General features: G+C 41.4%; 1 long non-coding RNA gene across 1 annotated transcript; it reads right to left on the minus strand.

Annotated features, from left to right (window-relative positions):
* Positions 1-591: 591 nt before the first annotated feature.
* LOC119135035 lies at positions 592-20,004 on the minus strand. The gene is made up of 4 exons (XR_005100483.1): positions 19,850-20,004; positions 14,088-14,143; positions 2,199-2,243; positions 592-612 (listed from the first exon to the last, which is right to left on the minus strand). It is a non-coding gene; the product is annotated as an uncharacterized LOC119135035 (long non-coding RNA).
* Positions 20,005-21,901: the final 1,897 nt, after the last annotated feature.

A 21,901-nucleotide genomic window follows, 5' to 3' on the forward strand; every position in this document is an offset into this window, starting at 1 on the left:
CCACCATCCGGCTGCAGGAGGATGCACTGACTGGCGCACGACAGTCCCATATCTTTGCAATATTTGCGTTAAAGTGTTTTTCTTTTACTTGTTTTTTTTTTATTTGAAGCGCAACTAGCTAGGTTTGGAAAATGGGTTTGCTTTGAAACACTGCCATGATAATTACAACAACAAAATAAGTTATAGTTGAATTTTACATAAAACAAGTTGCTCAAAACTCAGGTAACAATCGCGGCTTTGTTTGTGATGTCATAACAGGTGAGCCGTGATTGGTTGTTACCTGAGTAACTGTGATGTCATTTTCAATCGACAGCGGGTGACAAAATGGCCGCCCCCCGAGACGATAAAAGCGACTATTTTGCTGCCTAATTTATATTCCACAAACTCACTATCGCTGTATACATTTGTTTTTAATCAATAAGACAATTCAGACACGATAAATTCTTTGAAATGATGTTTTAAAAATGTGCATTTGCATGTATCAATCATGGTACACTGACGGATACAGTCACATTTGTGAGCTCTAGTGGGAAAACATGAGAACTAAAGCATAAAAGCTCACCTGTTGTCAACGTGCAGACCTTGTTACACATCTGATGTTGCCCCGGGAAACTGTGGAAGTGCATCAAGATTAAATACATGGTGTTGTTTATTGCTTAGAAAATATTGACTCGGAAATCTTCCTCTACAATCTTTCGTGTCTTCTATTGATTTTCCTGTGACACGGAAACAAATCATTTAGCGGGAACTACCACTGTGGTTTTTTTTTTTGCTGACCTCTTATGGAAGTGAGCACCGAGTCAATGAGGTGATGCTATCTTTGATGAGAGCCAATAAAGTGGCGGCAAAAAGTTACGATCAAGTGGCCCAACAAACTATTTACGCGCATAAATGCCCCCATAAGATTTGAGTGTCTCCAGACAAACACTGAAAAACCCTGTTAACTTGTCTCGCCTTTAAGGGTTGTTCAAATAAATTACATAATCGATTCCATTGATTCTCACACACATGTAGATGTAGGAATGTCGATAAAAAAAATGCTGCTTACTGAGCATATTGTAAATGGATTACGTAATCCTGATTGAGTCCCATGTAGACCAGCTCAGTGGCCTAGTGGTAGAGTGTCCGCCCTGAGACTGGAAGGTTGTGGGTTCAAACCCCGGCCGGGTCATACCAAAGACGATAAAAATGGGACCCATTGCCTCCCTGCTTGGCACTCAGCATTAAGGGTTGGAATTGGGGGGTTAGATCACCAAATGATTCCCGAGCGCGGCACCGCTGCTGCTCACTGCTCCCCTCTCCCCCAGGGGATGGATTAAAATCACATGGGGATGGGTTAAATGCAGAGGACAAATTTCACCACACCCAGATGTGTGTGTGACAATCATTGGGACTTTAATCTTTAATGTACATTAAAGCCATGTTCTGCAGTACATGGTCGTTGCCACTAGAGGGCAGTGTTACTCTTAATAATAAATAATTAGTGGATACAACAATGACCAATAATCTATGTGATTGAATTTAGCCCGAGTAATCAAAGGACATTCATTTGATAAACCTTTATGTCTTCAAATCTATACGGTACTGCATAAAAGTAATGCGCTATAGAAATAAAGATGTATTGTAGTGACTATTTGTTATTGTTCAATTGGTGTCCAGCCTACTGAAAGATATAATCACAATTACATACCCTAATCCGTCAATTCTCTAATCTCCGTACTGTGTACCACATTTTATTCGGTTCTTCAACTACCACAATTTACATTAAAAAACTTAATAACGTCGTCATTAAATACTGCAAAAGGAAGAAAACAAATATTACTCTTTACCTACCACCAGAGGGAGCCCAAATACCATTAGCGGTCATTCTTTTCCCCCCTACTAGTGGTAATTGTAAAACCCAAATATAAAATATCAACACAAAATATCCAAATACCAACATCCAAAGTAAACTATGTCCATTTCCAAATGTTTCTATTTCTTATGCAATTGCTTTATATACTATATATTACCTAATAGTGTTTTTGCAAAACTGTCATTTTGACGACTGCAAATGTTCAAACAGAACAAATGTAATAACACAGAACAGCACATTTTCACTTTGGCATAAATTCATCTATAAGAACAGAACTCTATCATAAGCACAACTCACATTTAAGTCAGTGGTTTATAATAATAAAAGTTTAAAAACTACTCACCCATTTCATTCTTCAGCTCACTGTAGCGAAGCAGATTCTTTTGTACTGAGAGGCCATGACAAAGATGAGCAACCTTATAATAACATCCATTTTCTTCTTTGCTATAACAGCTATATTTTCCCCCACAAAAATCACAGTGCAGAGCGCTATTCAAAAAGGTCCAACAATTTCTTCATGTAGCCAAGTGAAATTATGTTCCCCTACTTTCCTCGCCCACATTGTGACCTTAAGCACTTTTTTTTGGTTCGATATAAAAATGATTCCTTTGGTGAAGGTCTTGCATATCAGGGGCGTTGGAGCAAATCGAGGCGTGAGCGACGCCGCGCGTAGTGTCCTTGTACCTGCAGCGGCTTGGCACCGGCGGCTGTATTGTCCTCAAATAGGCCAGCGTGACAAGTTGTTCACTAGTGGCTGTAGGCGGCGGCGGCATAAATTTGCTCGTTGTGTTCCCGCCCGCTGCCTCTCAGGCCAGGCCATGAGAAGAGAGGCTGCTGCGAGCTTTATGACAAAATGCTTCATCCCCCATTAACCTTCACAGAGTGGGTATCAGGAGGGGATTTGGGCCAGAATAAAGCAGCAGTGTGAGATGGCGCCACCGTCCTTCATTTCTCCTCTTTCACTGGGTCATCCCTTTTAGCTGGACTCGGCCAGAAAGCCCTGATAAGAAAATGATTGAGTATCATTGGGCCTCGGTCACAAACCAATTCATGATCCCGGCTTGCGCTGCCGAATACAAAGAAAGTCTTAAGTGATTTATTTTTCTGAGATGTGTAATCAGGAAGCAGAGTGTGCCATACAGACCTGAAATGCATTTACAGGTTGTTATTCACAAGCGAAACGGGGACACCTGGCCCATTACACCTGCAGCGAGTGAAAATGGAAGCAGAAGTGCAGTTGGTCACCCCCTTTTGCTGCTGTAACAACTTTGGAGGGGACTTCATGATGTTGGAAGTGCGCCTTTGGGAATTTTCATCACCTACGTTGGACAAGAGAGAGGACCTGGCTGGCATGGTGATTGATGGGCTTCTTCCACACCAAAATCAACTAAGCGTGTCTGTGTGGGCTTTGCTTTGTCCACCGGAGGGAAAGACACGCTGTGACAAAAAAAAAAAAAAAAAAGCAAAAAAGCATTGGGCGGACCAAATTGTTTTGGTATAGTCAAAAACTTAGAGCAGTTGAACTTTTTTTTTTTTATGTTGGGCAAGAGGTGTACAAAATGGCACAAATTGACGAGAGGTGAAACGATTATGAATTAATTGACAGCTAATCGGTTACTCAATTGTCCATGATGATGGATGAATCTTCTAGATAAGTTATTCAATTTAAAATTGTTCAAATGATGCTAATTTCACCTTCTCAAGGGTACATGTCCAATTTCTGGAGAAATGAAAGTGGACCGATTACACTGGTCAACAGCAAAAATTAATCACAGATAATTTTGTGTGACACTGATTTAAAAAAATGTCTTCCCTTCGTAATTGACCTGGCGGAGCAAAGCAATCTTAAAATGTTTCATTTGCATGTTCTCTAAAAACAACACAGAGCCACTGTGAAAACCAGCCTGGCTTGCTCATTTGAAACTCTCCATGTGGCGCCGGTGGCACGGGAGCGGCTCATCTGTCGACCTGCCATCTCATCGACTCTCTTCATTGAAGTCGAGCGCTGTCCATTAGGTGCCCTAATCCTCCTCAGTCGGCGCAACACACGCGACCTTGAGGTGGAACTCTGCAAACAGCTCCCGAGCTCTCACTCCGGCGTAATAAATGTCAGTTGTTGGGCAGCGGTATTTACAATGGCCTATTTTCCTGCGATGTCGTCAGAACACGGTGCGAGTTTCTCGCCGTCTCTTACGGCGAGCAATCATTTCTATCTCGTCGCTTAATTGAGCCGGATGTACGTTAACGATTTCACTTGTAGGGGGGTTCATCAAGATTCAAACAGGCGTCTGTTCTTTTGTGTCTGCTGACGCCTGGCAGCGGGAAGCCATTAGCGGCCCCATTTGTTGGCGACGGACAGTGCTGACCTTTCCGATTGGCATGTCCTCTTAAGAGTGACAGCTTTTTCTTCTCGTCAGACCGAGAAGTGATCTGCCCTTCGATGTGCGCATATTTTGCATATTTGAGCGACGTACTGCACACACGTGCTGTGCCAATTTTGACTTTGGGCAGTTGCGATGTCACGTGTTAATGGTGTCGCGTTTAAAAAATGATCAGCTCGCTCACGGAAGCCTCACTTCCATGCAATGTGATAATTAATGAGCTGTAAAACCTGAAAGGGATCCAACACAATGGGGGCTATTTTCACATGACAATTGTTGTCATGCCAAGTTACTGTAGCAACATGAGGAAAAGGGAGGAAACGCTTCAAGTAGCAAGCAATGCAGAATCAAAATGGAACTCGTTCGGTAAACACCTCTCTGACTGTCTCACTTAAAATTATTCTTTCCTTTTTAAAGTTTCCACATCATGCATTTAGCCAAGTTGAAATTCAAATTATTCATCAAAACAGCAAAAAAAGTGATGTTCTCCTCCAGTCAGCCATCTTGGAGCTTTTTCTTCTCTAAGCACAAGCCCCGCCCAATCCAAGAAAGCGACCGGGTCCTCACATTGTGACATCATAATGTGAGGAGGCACCGCCCTTTTGTACCGCCTCTGCAGACTAAGCACACGCCCGGTTTCTTAGAACAGCTGTCCTTGTTTCTCAACTTATGTAAATTGTTTATTGAAGAGGTGCCAGTTTCCCTTGCAAGCACCGCGTAAGTGTTTTTAAGCATCGACTTTGATTGGATAGGTGTTGATATCTAGCTTCTGTCTATGTGTGTTCGAGTATTGCAGATCGTATGGTTCGTTTCCCCTGAGGGGACAATGATGCATTGTGACAAGAATGCATCGTGTACATTTTGGCTTCAGTTCAGTCAAGTTTCCTCCTCAGCGCTTAAAAGTTATTTTCAATGTTGGAGCAAGAACTCCATTGATTCGGAAAGATATCCAATGTTTGAGCTATCTAGGGCCAGACATAATCCCGTATCATTCATTTTTTTCCTATCAACAACCAGTCCCGATCTCGCTTTTTCCCGCCACCCAAGTACAGATACACATCGTTCTGTTGTATGAGGCAGCTGACAAGTACAATTTAAAACACATTGAAAAGGCCTTGATGAAATGTGAGCTCACTTTTTCTTTCCCCGCGCGCAACAATAGGGAGGAATTCAATTTTGAGTCAGCCGGAGAGAGGGATTCATCTTTTGACTGATGTTCCAAAGAGAATGTTGTCGGCCGCGCCGCGTGATGTGAGGTCAGGTGGTCAATCAGCTTCTGCCGCATCATTGTCGGAGTTTCCGCAGCTCAAATTCGTCAAAAGACAAATGTTCCTGATTCACACATACAGTAGAAAACAGACTTCCATTTCTTTAAAAAAGCAAAAAAAGAGCATGAACGAGTCTAAACTTGTCCGTTGTTAATGATGAGGTGGAGATCTGGGAAGTGGAGAAAGATCTGTTGTCATATCAGCAGGGGAAGAAACATCTGTCCCCAATAAACTACGACGACGCCCGTGCAAGTTATTTCCAGCCTGTGGCCGTCAACGTGGGGATAAAACAAGATTAGTCAAAATGACTGCTAAGTAGAAAGGTAGAGCGGGCGGGGCACGGGAGCTTTCTTGTTATCTGCTCGCTTGCCAATTAGGAAGCGGGGACTGTCCGCGAGCGAAGCGAAAAAGGGACGTAATCGCCTCATCCATCAGTCGGCTTGTCGGTGAACGGCCGAATCCCATTACATGTGCGGTTCGAGCGGATGTAAGCGTCGCGCGGCGGCCACGTTTACCCTTCGGCCTGCCCGCGATCGGCCGGACGAGCTTGAACAAAAGCTGGCGGCGGAAATGCTGAAGTGTTTGATGTTGATTTGAATGCGGGATTCGCGTGGTAAAAGACAAACGTTTGATGGCGCGCCGATGGCAGGTAACTCGACCTGCTGTTATCTGGCTGCGGATGAAAGAGTTTGAACTGTGACACATGCAGCTCTCTTTTTTTTTTTTTTATGTGCAGCATTATTTGAAGTGCCTGCTAAATAAACATGAATTAAATATGGCAGGAGTAGGTTTGCGTGTCACGCAAAACATCAGCCATGTTGCGCTGCGTTCCAATTTGATCACATCTTGGGTAACGAGGAAAGTAGCAGAACTGTTTAGCGTTTTTATCATGCGCACAAATTTTAATGTTATAGTCCATTTATAACAAGACCGGGTATGAGACCGGCTTGTCCGAAAAAATCCAGAGCTGAAAGAAATGTGTCGTGACCCGCCGTGTCAGCACTTCATCTATAAATCATGACCGACGTGTGCAGCCACTGTCCAAAATGGATCCAAAGAGCAAAGCTCTAAGGTTTAAGTAGGTAAACAAGACGGCGGACAGTCTGCAAATGCAGGATTTGACCCAGACCCATCCTGCCTCTTGCTACCTGGCGCAGTGACAGACTTGTGGGAAGATGAATTGGAGTCATTTTAAGCAATAAGGAACTCAACTTCCAATTGGTAACATCATGTCGTTCTTTCTTCAAACCACAAAACCAGTCTAAATTGAATCGACGGCAAAGGTAGTGCACTCCACGTTGCCTCATTTGCTTCAGGGCAACAAATCAACAATCATTTCCACCAAATTCCTCATGATCAATTGAACCATGACCATGCCCACGGTGACTTTCCACACGGTTCCCACCTAAATTCTCATCAAATTCCGTTATTACAGTCAAAGCGCAGGTGAGAGGATGATTGGAATCACACAGCCCAAAGGGGCTTCGAAAAGAAAGCCGAGATTCATCTGGAGGGCGAAACTGTGGGAAAGAGTAAAAGTAATAAAAGAAATGGGCGTGCCCGAAAAATCCCACAGTGAAAGAGCAGTGGCAAAACAATCATGGATGAAAACAGAAATACTCAAATAGTAACGGCATAAGGTGAAAACAGGTCGAACTGTGTCTTGACGATATCAACTGAGGCTACATTTCAAAATATTTGGTTTGGCCGGAATTGCGATGACAACAAAAATATATCTACGAAGATTGAGCAGAGACTGGAAAGCGACGTTGTCCGATTTCCAACAGAGGTGGGCGGATTGGTGGACAAGTGCTGACAAGGACGGGGGAGAAACCCAATGAGACAGATGGAAGTAATAATCACGAGGGTGCAGACAGAACACAATGGAAGGAAAAAAACAGTAAACAAGAAGAGCGATGACCTTTGACCATCTGGACCCGGCAATCAGCCGGGCTCTTGCTCGGCCGGGCAAATGGGATGATTGGAAGGAGAACAGTTGAAAATGGCAACTGACGAGATATTTACTTAGTGACCGGAACTTGGACCAGATCTACTTGTGCTATGTCCTTTAAAAATCAATAAAAGTGTAGCTTTTTTAACGACAACCATCATCCCTGAAAGTTTGGTTGACATGTTGACAGTCCTTTAAATCGCAAAAAATGTTGGGACGGAGGTCAAAGGTCTCCTGCTCTTAAAAGTATCCAGTGCTGAAGATTTCTTTGAAAGACTCCGACTTGGAATTGTTTTATGCTTCCTATTAAGCTTTTTAATCATTCAGCTTGGCTCGACAGAGGTCATAAAGTTAATAGTAAAAAGAAGCTGCGGCTATCATCGTTCATCCGCACGGTTTGAAGTCTATCTCTGCCCAAGTCTGATTAAAGCTCCGCGGCTCACTGCCGCCGCCTCTAAATACAACTATAAACACATTTTTAATTGCTAATGCCTCAAGTGTGACCGGTGTCTAAAGTTCGATTCCCCACGTGGCTACGTGTCACTCATGTCATCCAACAGATGGTGAAATCCTTAGTGAGGCTTATTAAAACTTCACATAGCGCTGAAGATTGTTTTCACACTTTATTTCCACTACATGTCGCCGATTCATTTTCGATTCCAATGGATTCTGCGGGAACATTTAACAATAGTTTTTTTTTTTTCCTAAAACTGTGCTGCAACATGCTGCAAGGTCCCGATGTTTAAATCTGCCAAGCTGTCTGGCGTGGTGATAGAAAAGAGCAGTTTATCCGAGTGAAAAACGATGCAATATGCACCGAGGTCTGCCACGAGCACTACTAAGGCCACTGTCAAGCGTTCTCAAGCTCTGCTGCAATTCTTGTCAGCCTTAAAGAGCAGACCAAACAAGTGTCCTGCCATGTTTCCACATGGTTGGCATTCTTACACAATAAAACAACTGCCTCGATTTTAGAAAAAAAAAAAATCATCACGATTATTTTGGTATGAGTTGAAATCGGGATTATACAAGCGACCATTAATTTTGGGGTAAAAAAGGAGAAAATATTTAAACTGAAGAAAAAATAAGACCAACAAATATTTTAAAAACTATAATGTAAGTTTGTTTCAGACTAAACAAAATGCGTATATGTGTTATTTTAAAATTTAAAAATACAAACGCTACCTGTGTAGTATTTAGCCTCCAAGTATGTTTCTGCGAGTATGTCTTTGCAAGTACATCCGAAAATTTGTAAAAACTTATTTGCCAGTCAAAAACTTTTACAGTTCCACTCTTGCGCAAACACATTACTGCAAAGTAGGACAAGGTGGAGGAAAATAATAATAAGCAACAGGTCATTTTAAAGGCACATTAGAGTTTGGGCACATAATTATCCAAACTTCTGCTACATCATTTAGATTTTATATATATACATATATATATATTATATATGTATATATATATATATATATGAAAAAAAAAAGCCAATTGAAATGAGAGCATGATAATTAATCCTCTCTGGATATTGCCCATAAAATAATAATGACCATCTTCAGAATGTCTCGGACGTTTCCCTGTGTCTTTCGGGGTCTGCAGATTTTTCTCCGCTCTCTCTCACACGGTAACGATTGGCCCTCGGTGGTGGATAATCGATGCGTAATTATTTTCTCAATGTGGAAAGAGGATGAATATGCAAAGACCAAGCGTCAGCGAGATGCTCGATCTGTCTATTGAGTTTTAATCAAGCCGATGAAATACTCTTTTGCGCCCATTTCCGCGTTTGAATTAATCAATTGCGTAAAGAGATCGGAGGCTCTCTGACATCATCTTAATACATAACTGATTTGTTTTAAGAGTTAAACATTTGGAAGCCAGTTAGCTTGGACTTGAATAAGACAAATGCAGATTTTTACACTTTTCTTTTTTGCTTTGTCCTATCTGGAAATGCTTTACTCCCTGCTGTGATCAACTGTGACTATATAAACACGAGTCTGTCTGCTTGGAAATCTTTTTCTGCTGCATCATTACTGAAACTGCCTTCAGGGCTTATTGTTTCAGTTCCGAAAAATTGGGTTGGGGGAGTCGGTGAAACATGTAGCAACATGCTCAGCGTCTTTTAAATAAAAGCCAATATTACCTTTTAAATGGGCACAGTGTGGAATTTGTTTTAGAGCTGTAATATTGCTTCGGGAAAGTCCCTAGTTTATTTATGCCGCCCATATACGCAAGTATTATTACAGCGCTGGCGTACTGATTCTCACAGCCCCTCACCCACATCGAATGAGCTGACAGAACATAACAAGTGAGCGTCATAACCTCGGCTGTGGTTTTTGTAAAGCGTTTGCTTTCTATGTTTCATGACATCATTATCTGTAGGGCCATTATGAGTATGCTGGGGAAGTTTTGTTTTGAAATGTGTGGGCGGAGTAACAGCAGAGGGTAAGCTCGGGTGACTCATAGGTGGATGTACCGATTGACCCGGCTGACACTTTTGGTCAAAACAGAATCGGAGTGCATGATATGTAAGTGTCATTCCAGTCAGCCACCGGGCTGCATGAAAATGGCGTTGTAAGTGGTGTCTGGAAGGACGACTGGTGGGCGAGGATTTAGAGGCACAGAGTTACTGCTTCTCAGGAGACTTGCGAGTTCAGGAGGTCTTCTAATTGCAGGGCTGGAGTGGAGGAGGTTGTGACCTTTTGCCATTTATTTACTCACAAACATTTTCATCACAAGAAGCATATCATTTCCCCAGTGAGAAGTGCTCGGATGAACACGACTATCTTTGAAACTGACCTTTTGCTTCAACTGACAATACCAGGCACCTAAAAAAAAAAAGATATTCCCTTCATAATAGCCCAGAGACAAGATGTATTAAGAGAGTCTGGTGTTTAAATTTAAATCTGTATCTTCCCCAGTGAGTCTTTCCCTCCACATTTTGTAGTATTCAATGATTCTTAAAAGGGCTCAGTTGTTCCACGTAAAATCACCAGTGAAATTTGGGAATAGCTCACCGGGGAACGTTCAGTGTCTCTCAGTTTGATTTTCATCTAAAGTTCTAATGTTCAGTTCCGTTTCTTTTTCGGGATTGTTGACAGCGGAGGGGTTACGGAAAGTGTACATTCGGCCATTTTAAAATTGAGTAGGAATGCAAATTACAATACAAATGATCATAAACTTCTTTCTCCTTGAGAACATCTCAAAAGTTTTCAAAAACGTACACTTGGGAAGCAATTACAGCAGTCTGCTTATTTTAGTCTGAGAATTCGAAAGTGAACGTTTGAATCATTCTCTTGTGTCAGTCGATGGGGTGCATTGAAACGGTTGGGAACACGGCACAACACGTATGAAAAAAAAATCTACTGTGTGCTTGAATGCTTTGCTCAAGGGCACTTCTGTGTAAAATCTGTAAAACAAGGTTCACAAGCCAAAGCTTGATCGCTCTACTCACTCGCATTCCTTTGCCAGTTGGGGGAATTGGATTGGCGGCCCCTTGGGCAACAAGTTGCAACTACTGGCCCGCAAAAACAAATTGAATGGACTTTGTTTGCGCACCATATTGCATGCAGTAGATGACTCCATATATTACTTTTTGATGGCTGCTGAGGTCTTAAACACAAAACGTATGACATGATGAAGTCGTGGTACCGATCGACTGCAGCTCGGCGGGAATCAATATAGAGCGACCGCTAAATAACTAGTCGGGCTCAGTGAAGCATCGAGTGACGCTTTGTGGCGGAGCAGCTACTGTAGTTAAAAAAATAAATAAAAATCTGCATTGCTTTGCAACATTTCATCGCCTGGCAGCCAGCAATATAAAGTTTATTAGGCACACGTTCGAGATATGAACAGGCCCAATACAAGAACTGAAGCAAGAATAATAAAGCTTCTTTTTGATTGAATGTTACTGTGAGGTGTTCCAAAAATTACAGTTGATATACAAAGAAAAAGTTAAATGAAATACTTCAGTAGTATTGATTAATCATTAATTGTTTTATAGATCAATCAAAGTTGGCTTATCACCTCATCGTCAACTATAAAAATAAATATGAAAAAAGTATTTTTTGCACTTTACGGGTTCAGACTCGTTTAACCTCAAGAAAAGGTCCCCATCATCCAAGTGCCTTTGCCTTAAATAAAGTGCTGAAGCCAAATAGGATTAATATTATGGAGGTTGTGTAATTATCCCACCCATAGTGTAGCTGCTGAATCACCATTAAGTCGTGTGTGTGGTGTAGTTTGAAAAAGTTGAGTCAGGGATATGCCACGGTGAAAAATTTAAATCACTGGTCATGCAAAGAACAATGTAATTGGATTAGGCAGATATAAACGCAAAAATTATTAGTTCATGAAATTACAGACTGTAATGAGATGGAATCCAAATTATCTCATGCTAATGAATGACAGTCAAAGTCTAATTACAAAAACATGCATGTCAGCATATCATCGCACGTCAAAGTACAATCCTTTTTTTTTAACACGGCGAGAGACAGAGATGTGGGTTGAAAGACCAAAAAGGACAGATTGTCGGTATAATACCAATTCTTTATTGATATTGTCTTAATTAAAAGTTTGCCGCACATAACGTGTCACCCCGCGCGCAGCCGCGGGGGACAAAGTGGCCAACAATAAAAGAAGATGAGTTTGGGATTTTTGGATAAGTCACCGAGGATCAGCCCCATTATATGAGCTATTGCATTATAAACCCTCATCAGCATAACAGGGATTTCCGGGCAAGACGACGGTCTTTCGGGAGAAAAGAAAAATTCCCTTTTTAATACCTCGGTGCGATGCCGCTGTCACTTATCGGCTTGGGCAAATAAAGGCTTTTTTTCCCCATTCACGGGCTTTACGCTAGTTTTATCTTTGAACGTGCCCGTCCCTGGCAGAGAGAGTCATCCTTTAAGTGGCTATTATGAACATTTTGTGAAGTTAAAAGATGACAATGCGTAACGCTGCCTGTGGTGAAGAGACTACAGGGAATTATCAGTAGCTCTCCTCAGACATTGAGTGGGTTTTAGCCTCCTGTACGACGGCGGAGAGGCGCTTCCAACTATTTCGTTTGAAGTCGGAGGAGGGAAAAAAAAAAAAAAACCATCTCAGGTTCTCAACACCAAACAGTAAAGGATCATTTGTGGCGAGTGATGCGGCTAATGTTGAGCTTGTGGTGGTAAACCTTGATCTGGTTGGCGTTTCCACCATGATGGCCAGATGGCGACAGCTGAAGAGGAACGTGGCAAAGTAAACAAAAGCGAACGATGGAGGATAGCCAGCATTTTGTGTTCTCTCTTTTTGGCATGTGGCTGTTTATTACAAAGCGGCGACAAGCTTATTTTGTGAGGGGAAATGTGTTTTTTGTTTTGTTTTGGCTGACCAATCAGAGGACTGCAGCATGTCTACCACCATCCGATGACTGAGTCAAGCATTGTCGATCAGTATTCTGGCCCTGGTGCGTGTTTTGCCTGAGGGCTCAGATGATAGCGTTCACACTGAACCAAACAAAGAAAAATAGAAGAGTAATTGCACCAGGGGTGGAAATAGTCCTTTGAGGAGTGGGGCTAAATTCACTAAAGCCGTAATTACACACATTTCTTTAAATAGTCATTTTAATTTTGGTTTAATTTTGACTAATGTAATTGAGGCCACTTTTTAAAAATGATCTGAAATCTCAAATGCTACAGGCATTATTATCAAACAAGTGAGTCATTAACACTTACGATAACTGGCATTATTCAACATGTAATATTTTTATGCATCATATTTTTATGACTTACCTTTTTTTCTATTCCATCTCTCTGGTTCATTTCCTTTAATTTGATTGTACTTCTATATTTCTGGAATAAAATCCATCTTTGTTGGCGGGCAAAGGACAAAAAGACCAACTCAATGGCCCAATCAATAATAACGGAGAAGTTGCAATCTAAGTCCTTTGGATGTCAATCTGAATGCAGCAGAATTCCAATAAAAAGTAATTGAATGGAATGGGAGCAAAACATAGAGGTGGGAGTGTACTTCCTGAATGCTAAAGATGGTTAATCGCGTTGCTGTTAAAAGGATTGATGCACACCCCTCAGCGGATATTTTCCAAAACATATAAGCACCGCAGTGGAAGTGCCTCCCCCTTCCTTCCTCCGTCAGCCTCTATATATGCTTTATTGATCAGCGCGCTGTTACTCGGATGGCGAGTCGTACTTGGATGACAATGCCTTGGCCAGACAGTCGAACAACACAAGGCAGCTAGAGGGTGGCTTTGTTCCGTTATCATTAATTAAAATGGAATCCACCATAAAGAAATGAGCTAGCTCATTGTGGGCATGGATGAGGTTGTCCTTGTGAGGAGTGGGAGTATAATAAGAACAAAGGAAGGTTCTACAGGAATATTTTAAGGTGGTATTTTAGAGCAAGCGGTGATACTGAGAGACCTTGCAGGGTTGAAGTGAACCACATCTTAGTAAGCGGAAAATGCCAATTAAGTATTGGTCGGGGTGTCGATGAGAGGAAATCGATATGTTCACAGTTAGAGGTTGCTACAGAGCCAGTAAAACCAAAAAGTCTAAGACTGAACCTGTCTACCCATTTTCAAAACAATTACATGTCTATTACAAAGTCTAATGAAACTAAGACAAAAGGAAACTCACCCATTTGAAGACCCTTGGTAGACACAATAGGTCAGTGTTTGCTGAGAGATACTGACCTGAAATGAGTCAAAAAGAAACAGAACTATTAAAATTAAATAAATAAAATAATTTTAAAAAAAATCAATGGGAAAATAGAAAAGACTTGCGTCTACTAGCACCCGCCCATTCATCAGTTTTCTCAAAATGATCATAATGGCCCATCGCGTTCTTTTTAATACCAATGTATTCTTAATTTCACATGAAACGCTAAATGCTTTTGAGTGTCAGAGTCGCTCGGAATGATGTCTCCCTCAGAGGCTCAAGGGAATGTCCTCCGAAGAAAGCACGACATGAAACTAATTCCTTGCAACCTGTTCCTCTGAGCGACAGCAAGTCCTTCCAGATATGTCGGTAGGGGAGTGAGCGAGGGCGAGAGAAATCACGAGGACTAACTGACGCGCGACGAGACCAACCGCGGTCATTCAGATGCGGCGCCAAGATACAGCAGGTGGGGCTTTATTGAGCCGCTGACAAGTAAAGCGATCACAGCCGAGTGAAAGTGCAGCCGTAGATACGCTTCTAACTGGCTCCGCAGAGAGAGGAATAAGAGTTGCAGAGCCCGGGATGAAAAAGCACTTGCTGCTCCATGGTGAGCTCTTCAGCTCAATTGTGATGCACACTGCAAAAGCAAAGAAGAGCTTTTTCTGTGAACAAACAGTCAATGCCTGAAGCCCCCGAGCAAAATGTCGGGTAATGGCAGGAAAATCGTTTGCTATTCCGCGTTGGCTGAGGATGTAATCACATGACGCGAAACATCTTTATATCTCTCTGGCTTTGTGTTCCTTCTGCTTTTATAGCAGGACATTATGGGGGATGCCCACTTTTCATATACATATGTTGTGAAACATTTATGCTGCACTTCAAGAAAGATAAAGCTTCCCCTACAACGACTGGAACTCAAAGGTGTCTTTTTCCCCCAGTCAGCACTAGCGTGATTGATATGAGAGTTATTATATTTGTCCTCGTACTCCTGTGAGGAAACGATTTTGTATGGATCCTGTGAATGATCGCTAAAAAAAAACAACAGTTTTATGGCATCCACCAGGGGTCTATTACAAGTACCCTGTTGCTTCAGGCTGTCACTTTTGCGGCATCATATTCCCTTCTTTTGTATTCCTATGAAAAGATCATCTTTAGGTGAAATCATTTTATTGTTTCAATAGCTCACATCAAATCAAATCCATTTGTTCGTATTCTGCCAACACATCCAGCCCATTGATCAATAGCAGGGATGATACACAACGACTGTTGAGATGTTTATGTTTTCCAATACAATCCTAACACCAAACCTAATGTTTTATTTAACGGTCACGTTGGTCCACAAAAGATAAAACCAAACATGAAACTATGCCAAATGAAATGTACAAGAATGAATTCATAGCTTGATAATTGCAGACTTTGCAAAGTATTTTGCAGGATGCAGGAGCGCCGGGTTCAGAAAAAGGACAGGAGGTAGGCAATAATGGACATGTTTGCAAAAGTAAATAAGTAATAAAGAAGCCGCATCCACGAGTATACACCCCCCACCCCTCCCAATTAGTATTCACACCCAGTCGTTCACGAGCTGCAAGGATCATTTTGAATCAGTGGACAGTAATGCACCAAAATGTGCGGCCATACCGCCTCCCCCCCCTCCACTCCACCCCCTCCCTCCCCCATAAAAGCATCAAGAGTCAGAGTGAAGATGGCTGGGCTCGGTGCTGCAATTGCTAGGTGAGGTAAACACCGTTTGGGTCGCAGGCGGCATGTGAAATCAGGATACATGATTGTCGCGGGCGAGCAGAATTAGTATTGCACAAAGCACAGAGCTGCCGTATAAACAGTTGCAACGTATCAGAGGACTCCTTCAAAACGGCCTTTACAGACAAAACTCAAGGTAAATTGTGAATTATTATCCTTTGTCTTCCATTTCAGAGACTATGCATCATTGTCAGAAAGGTTGCCGCGACTATTCCAGTAATATAGAGGGCAAAACTAGGAAATGTGCAATTTACAGTGGAAGTAGAACGTAGCCAAGTATCACTTTTGGGAGCAGAGTTCACCTCGGAAGGCTTTACTTTTCCTCGTTTGTCTCTCTTCGTCCATATGCTTTTCGCGATAACCGCCACAATTCGTTATCGAGAAACAGATGCTAATTGGGCGTTTGCTCGTGTTTGATTGACACGTCGCCTAATTGGCTGAATTCACATATAGCTGGCAAAAGCAGGAACTGAGCAATTTGTAGAGTTAAAATGCAGGCCAGTGTGTACAAATACATCAAAAATCAATACAGAAGTAATGCAGGTATTAGAAAAGTGACAATACACCACAAGTTCTTCACTAGAAGTACAATTTTCGACTCGAGTCTCATGAGAACATTTTCTCCACGCATATTAATCTCTATAAGGTGCGGGAACAAAATATGAAGACAGTGCCAAGTTCTGGATATGCATTTACAAACAAAATTCCCATTAATTAGGACCAGCTGGCTTGGGAATACTTCCCGTTGAGACGTAGGCGATGCCAAGAAAAAAAATCATTTGAATACATCTATGGCTGTTGAACGTAAAAGGTAAATATCAATTGCGATTCCCATGACGGCTAGGAAAGGAAAATAATAAATGATTCAAGTAAAATGAGGGAAAAACCCCAAAATTTGCCACGGCCAGCACACATGAGATCAAATACGGCGTTATGATATTTCAGCAGAGACTCGCTTGGGCCGAGTTTTTAATAATGGCCGACTATTAGCCGCAGAGCGCTGCACATTTCCCTCGAGGCTATTCTGCGCATCGACCCCGAGCGCTGACTTATTCCACTCGCTAACCGTTTAATACGCAGCGCTGCCTTGCATTTCATCATATGATGTCACAACTTAGAGATTCAACGTGGTAATAGAAGCAGATGTTTACATCCAATCCGGTTCGTCGTAATTATTGCGTCGCAGTGGAAGACATTTCATACTTGGGACCGACAAATCTGAAATTTCCAACACAACTAATTTAAGTGGTTACGAAGAGCAGCGGAATTTTCCAATTTATGCATCTTGAGTTATTTTAGTTTAGTTATTGACTTCACATTTCAGTATTAGCTGACAGACCACCTAAAGCATTCCGCCGCACTGTAATCTCAAATGGAGCACCAACTCGAACCCGGACAGGGTTGAAATAATGATTTTTTTTTCTTTTTCAGAAGCGGCAGTCTCACTTCAAAGTGTCTGTATTGATTGAGATTTTACAGAAAAGAAATTTCCTTTTTTTCTTTTTATGATTTCATTTGTTGTACTCACGCCTGAGGTTCCAAAGTGAAAGTGGTGATTTAAGCCGGTTAACATTTTGCAAGTTGGTCGACTTTGCTCAAGGTAGCAGATCACGGTAATGTTTATCAATACTGAAATATTAAGTCACTCTAGATGGAACATTGAGATGAGCGTGAAGGTTTTTGGAATTCACCATAATTCAACTGAGCATCTGGTCATTTTTCTACACTTTCCACAGAGGCAGATGTGCTTGACAGTTGATTATTTTTTGGATCTATAATAACATTTTGGAAAATAAAAGCTTTGGACGGACCAACAGCACCCGGACCTTCAATGTCATCCAAAAAGCAATCCACCCAGCCAACGCTTACCTTCAAACTAAATCTGCATCTGTTTTCATTTTACACTTAATGCTTTTCCAAAATAGGCTCGCCACACTTTGAAGAACCGTAAGTGTCTCCTTTTCCCCACTTTTGGTGTGAAATTCACACGTTTGCCTCTGAGCCTTCCTGCTCAAAACAATTAAAAGAAGGCATGGAAATAAAGAGTGACTGAACAAAACAATTGAATTTCTCTCGCAGCTTTATCAATGCTTAAATATATGCAAAAGCTATTTAAATCAAGACCACATGAATAGATTTTGTTATTAATGCCGACGGGCAGGACACAACAATCTTCAAAGAGTGATTTGCTACTTGAATTGCTGGACCTTGATATCAATTAAAAGGCGAGCAATTTGGCATGCGCACATCCATCAATGTCTAACTGCTCGGGTCATTTTTCTAGCATCCCTATTGATTCATTTTTCCCCAGCACTTTTATTACATTAAAAAACAATACCAAAATCATCAATTCTTTTCAGGAGCATTTATCAAATTAGTGTCAAGATTTGGTGAAAGCTAAATACTTTTTCTTTTGCAGTCAGATATTCTGTCTGACGGGATGGAAGGAGATAAACTGTTTGAGTCGTCCTTACAATGAAAACGACTTTTTTTTTTAAGCTAAAATGCCAATTTACTGCAAGCATCCTCATCAGCTAGCTTTGACTGAATTACTCTCAAATAAAACCATTTGGCTGCTTCCCTAGATACCGGTCTCCAAAGAAATGGCTCAAGGGGATTTTTAACGTCCGTCTACTGTTCTATGTTGACCATTAAAGGAAAGGCTAAACAGCCCATAAGTTAAAAAAAAAAATACAAAGGAGGAAGGGAAAGCCATTATAAGAAAGAGGGTAATCCATCCAGGTTGTCCAAAGTAAAATAAGGTTAATAGCTTAAGTGTTTGGAGTGCCAGGAGTTGGGGGAGAGGAGAAAGTGACCTGCCACCAAGTGTCAGGGGGCGGCCGACAGTCTAATGTAATTTCCGGCTTACAGATCACCATAGACTCATTTTAAAAAAGGGAAAAAGCAAACATCCGGAACCAGAGTTACGTCGGGATGCAATTAGAACTGAGCAATAGGTGTCGGTCGCCCTTTTCGTTTTTTATTGATCATATTTTTATGCAGTCATATATCTCAATGTTTGATGTTTGTCTACCTCTGTCTTATTGGGAGAAGGGAATAGCTAGCTAGCTAGATAGCTAGCTAAATAGATGATACAAAAGAGAAAGAAAAAATTGTGGGTTTGGTATTGCCTGCAGCTTTCGTGTCATAAATTCCTTTGACTCAATGATACATTATTGTGCTTTTGTTGTTGCTTATTCAAGGACATACAATAAAAGCAAGCCGTAACATAATCACAATGACAACAAAAAGTTGGATTGTAAAAAATCCTGGATTTTTTTTTCCCCCTATAAATTTCAAACAAGTTAATTAGACTCGAGAGCCTGTTCCAACTCACAAATTGTTTTAACTACCAGTGAAGGGGGTTTTAACAAAGCACCACTGCTTCTATGTTGTGCCTCAGTCGTTTTACAAGATGAAGAGGGCATCTTGCATGATATACATGTCTGATAGGAACAATTAGTAGGGCGCAGACAAAAGGTAATGACAGACTAAATAGAAGGCAGCTCTTCACTGACACTGCAGTAAAGAGGTGGAAAAGAAGAAACTCTTATTTCTAAGTTCAGGGACTTTTTTTTAAGCAAGTGAAGCAGCAACCGTGAAGAGCGATATCACCAAAGTGTGACCGACATAAAAGATATAAAAGAAGATGAACGGCATCAAACTGACAGGGAAACATCATTTGAAATAGTGCGGTGAGTTTATTGGGCTCCAACAACCAGCTAGATGTTATTGTATTCGCTCAAAAAGCCAGGCTTTGGGTGTGTCGCCACTTTAACAAATAAGCACCCTAACTATTTTATTCCAAATATTTATAAAATCATGGTAAACATAATTACTACACGTTTACATTTGAAATTATTAGCATGGGTATTTTCTACAGAATTAAAACGTCAAAGTAACCATCAAAAAGGAAGGCAAGAATAGAGAACAATCATCAGCTGTAAATTATGATTCCCCCCCCTTTGTTTTTATTTACTCACGTCTCGTGATTGAGGTGAAGTCAAAATGGCGGCGGTGACGGCGGTAAAGCCGAAATGGCGGCGGCTTCTGCTTCTGAGAGCATAGGGAAGAAGCAGAGTGAACGCAGGTAAGATGATGTTGAGCTTCTCTTCATTTTAATCTTCCTTACATCTACAAGCCATGCTGCCTCTAGAACAGTCATCCTGGTTCAAAACGATACAAAGCCGCGTTAGCCAAATTGCTAATAAAAGACAGTTCACTTCATAAGCAAATACTATTTAGCCGCAACAGGTGCGAGCCATCATGGATGCCGAATGGTTTGCTTAAATTCATACACTGCAGTACTCACATGAATATAGAGGTAGATTGGTGTCAAACTTATATTAATAAGACTGTTGGTAAAAACACGTTTGAGGGTTTAAACTTACCGTTACTACACGCTTACTAAGATTAGAACGATACTTTTCCTCTACGTCATCACAAGTAGAGACGTCACGACTAGAGACGTCATATTTTCCTGTTTGTGGGTGGCACTTCAAAGTAAAACAGGATGTGAGCATTTTCAAAATAAAGTTAGGTTTTATAAATATTGTGCGTACGTATATGTATATATTTCTAAGAGAATGTTGAGCATCTCAATCAGTATTAAACATTTTATAAAGTAGCAATGTCTGTTGGAGAGTACAAGAGTACCTATTAATTTTTAGCGTCATACTGTTGCCCTGTTACCCCTTTTTGTCTGAAAAATTATAAATGTATTCTTAACCTTTCATCTGCAAATTGTGCTTTGAGATAAAAAGAAGCTTAAAGACCTTTTTTTTTTTTTTTGCATATGTCTAAGGAGTGGTTTTACAATAGTGTGAGCTATCTACCACTTTGCACAATCTCGTCATTGTTCCTTAGCAACCACGTTCCCCTCGACCCTCGTCTTCCAAGTAAGAGTATTCCTGGTCGGCAGCAATCTATCTTCATTTGCATGCGCAATGATCACCTGCTCATCTCGGGAAAGGTATTTAACTGTCAACAACTGCGCTCGCCTCGGGGTGTGCAGCGCTTGTAAAATATCTTGGAACGAAATCATACCTTGTGAAATCAATGACGTCGAAAGTTTTAATAAATAACCCATCAATAGATGGCGAGAATGATACACGTACAAAGCTTTGTTAATTGCGATTAGACTCGGATGTTTTGTGACAATGAGTAAACAATGCATAAAGTTCTGTGCCCTTTGTGTTTGTGTGTGAGACAAACCAATAGCGAGGGCCTCCGCTGTGACAAACATACCTCAAAGAGGGAGATTCTATCAAGCAGTCAATGGGGCTTCTCTTCAGAAACAGCAGTGTGTGTGTGTGTGTCTGTCCAGTCTACACAGAGAGCAGCGTTGAATGTTTTAAGAACACATCTAGCGTGTGTGCGCTCGTCTGTGTGTGTGCGATCGTAAAGCCCACGCATGAGTAAGCACTTCCACAATGGCCGCCGACAGATCTGGCAGCCTCCCTCAGCGATGCCAAGCTGCATCTTCATCTCAAGGGGTGCATGAATTCAGACACACTATTTGCCCGGTGCTTTTGAAGTCGTCAATACAATTCGCCGCCATTCATGGGAGACGCCAACGAATTAGTTTCCGCCGCATAAAGTTTAGGAGGCCAAGGATTTCTCAGTATATATTTTTACAAACTTAAACAATTCTTCCAAAAAATACTGATACAAATTCAGGATGTCTTTTCTAAAGGTTGAAATTGGCACAAAAAAAAAAGTGGAAAATATTCAAAAGTTATCTGACCTGGAGGAAGGAGGCAGGGTCCAAGCATATTTCAGAGGGCATTGCAGAAATATTTCACAGCATGTTTTTTTTTTTCCGTATTTGAAATCACAGCAGACAAGATTCTCAAAACTCAAATGTCATGTCCCCCGCTGACTCTGGTTTGAGTGACACGTTCTTTCCATTCCCCATTTACGTCAACTCCAACTGTAGCTGACAAGCTTGTAGACGCCGCGGCGTCTCTTTGCTTCTTCAATCCTAAAATATGCCGCATCATGGCTTTCCCGCCTAAAATCCCAGCGAGTCATTC

Source organism: Syngnathus acus, chromosome 15 (assembly GCF_901709675.1).
Source record: "Syngnathus acus chromosome 15, fSynAcu1.2, whole genome shotgun sequence".
Taxonomy (NCBI): domain Eukaryota; kingdom Metazoa; phylum Chordata; class Actinopteri; order Syngnathiformes; family Syngnathidae; genus Syngnathus; species Syngnathus acus.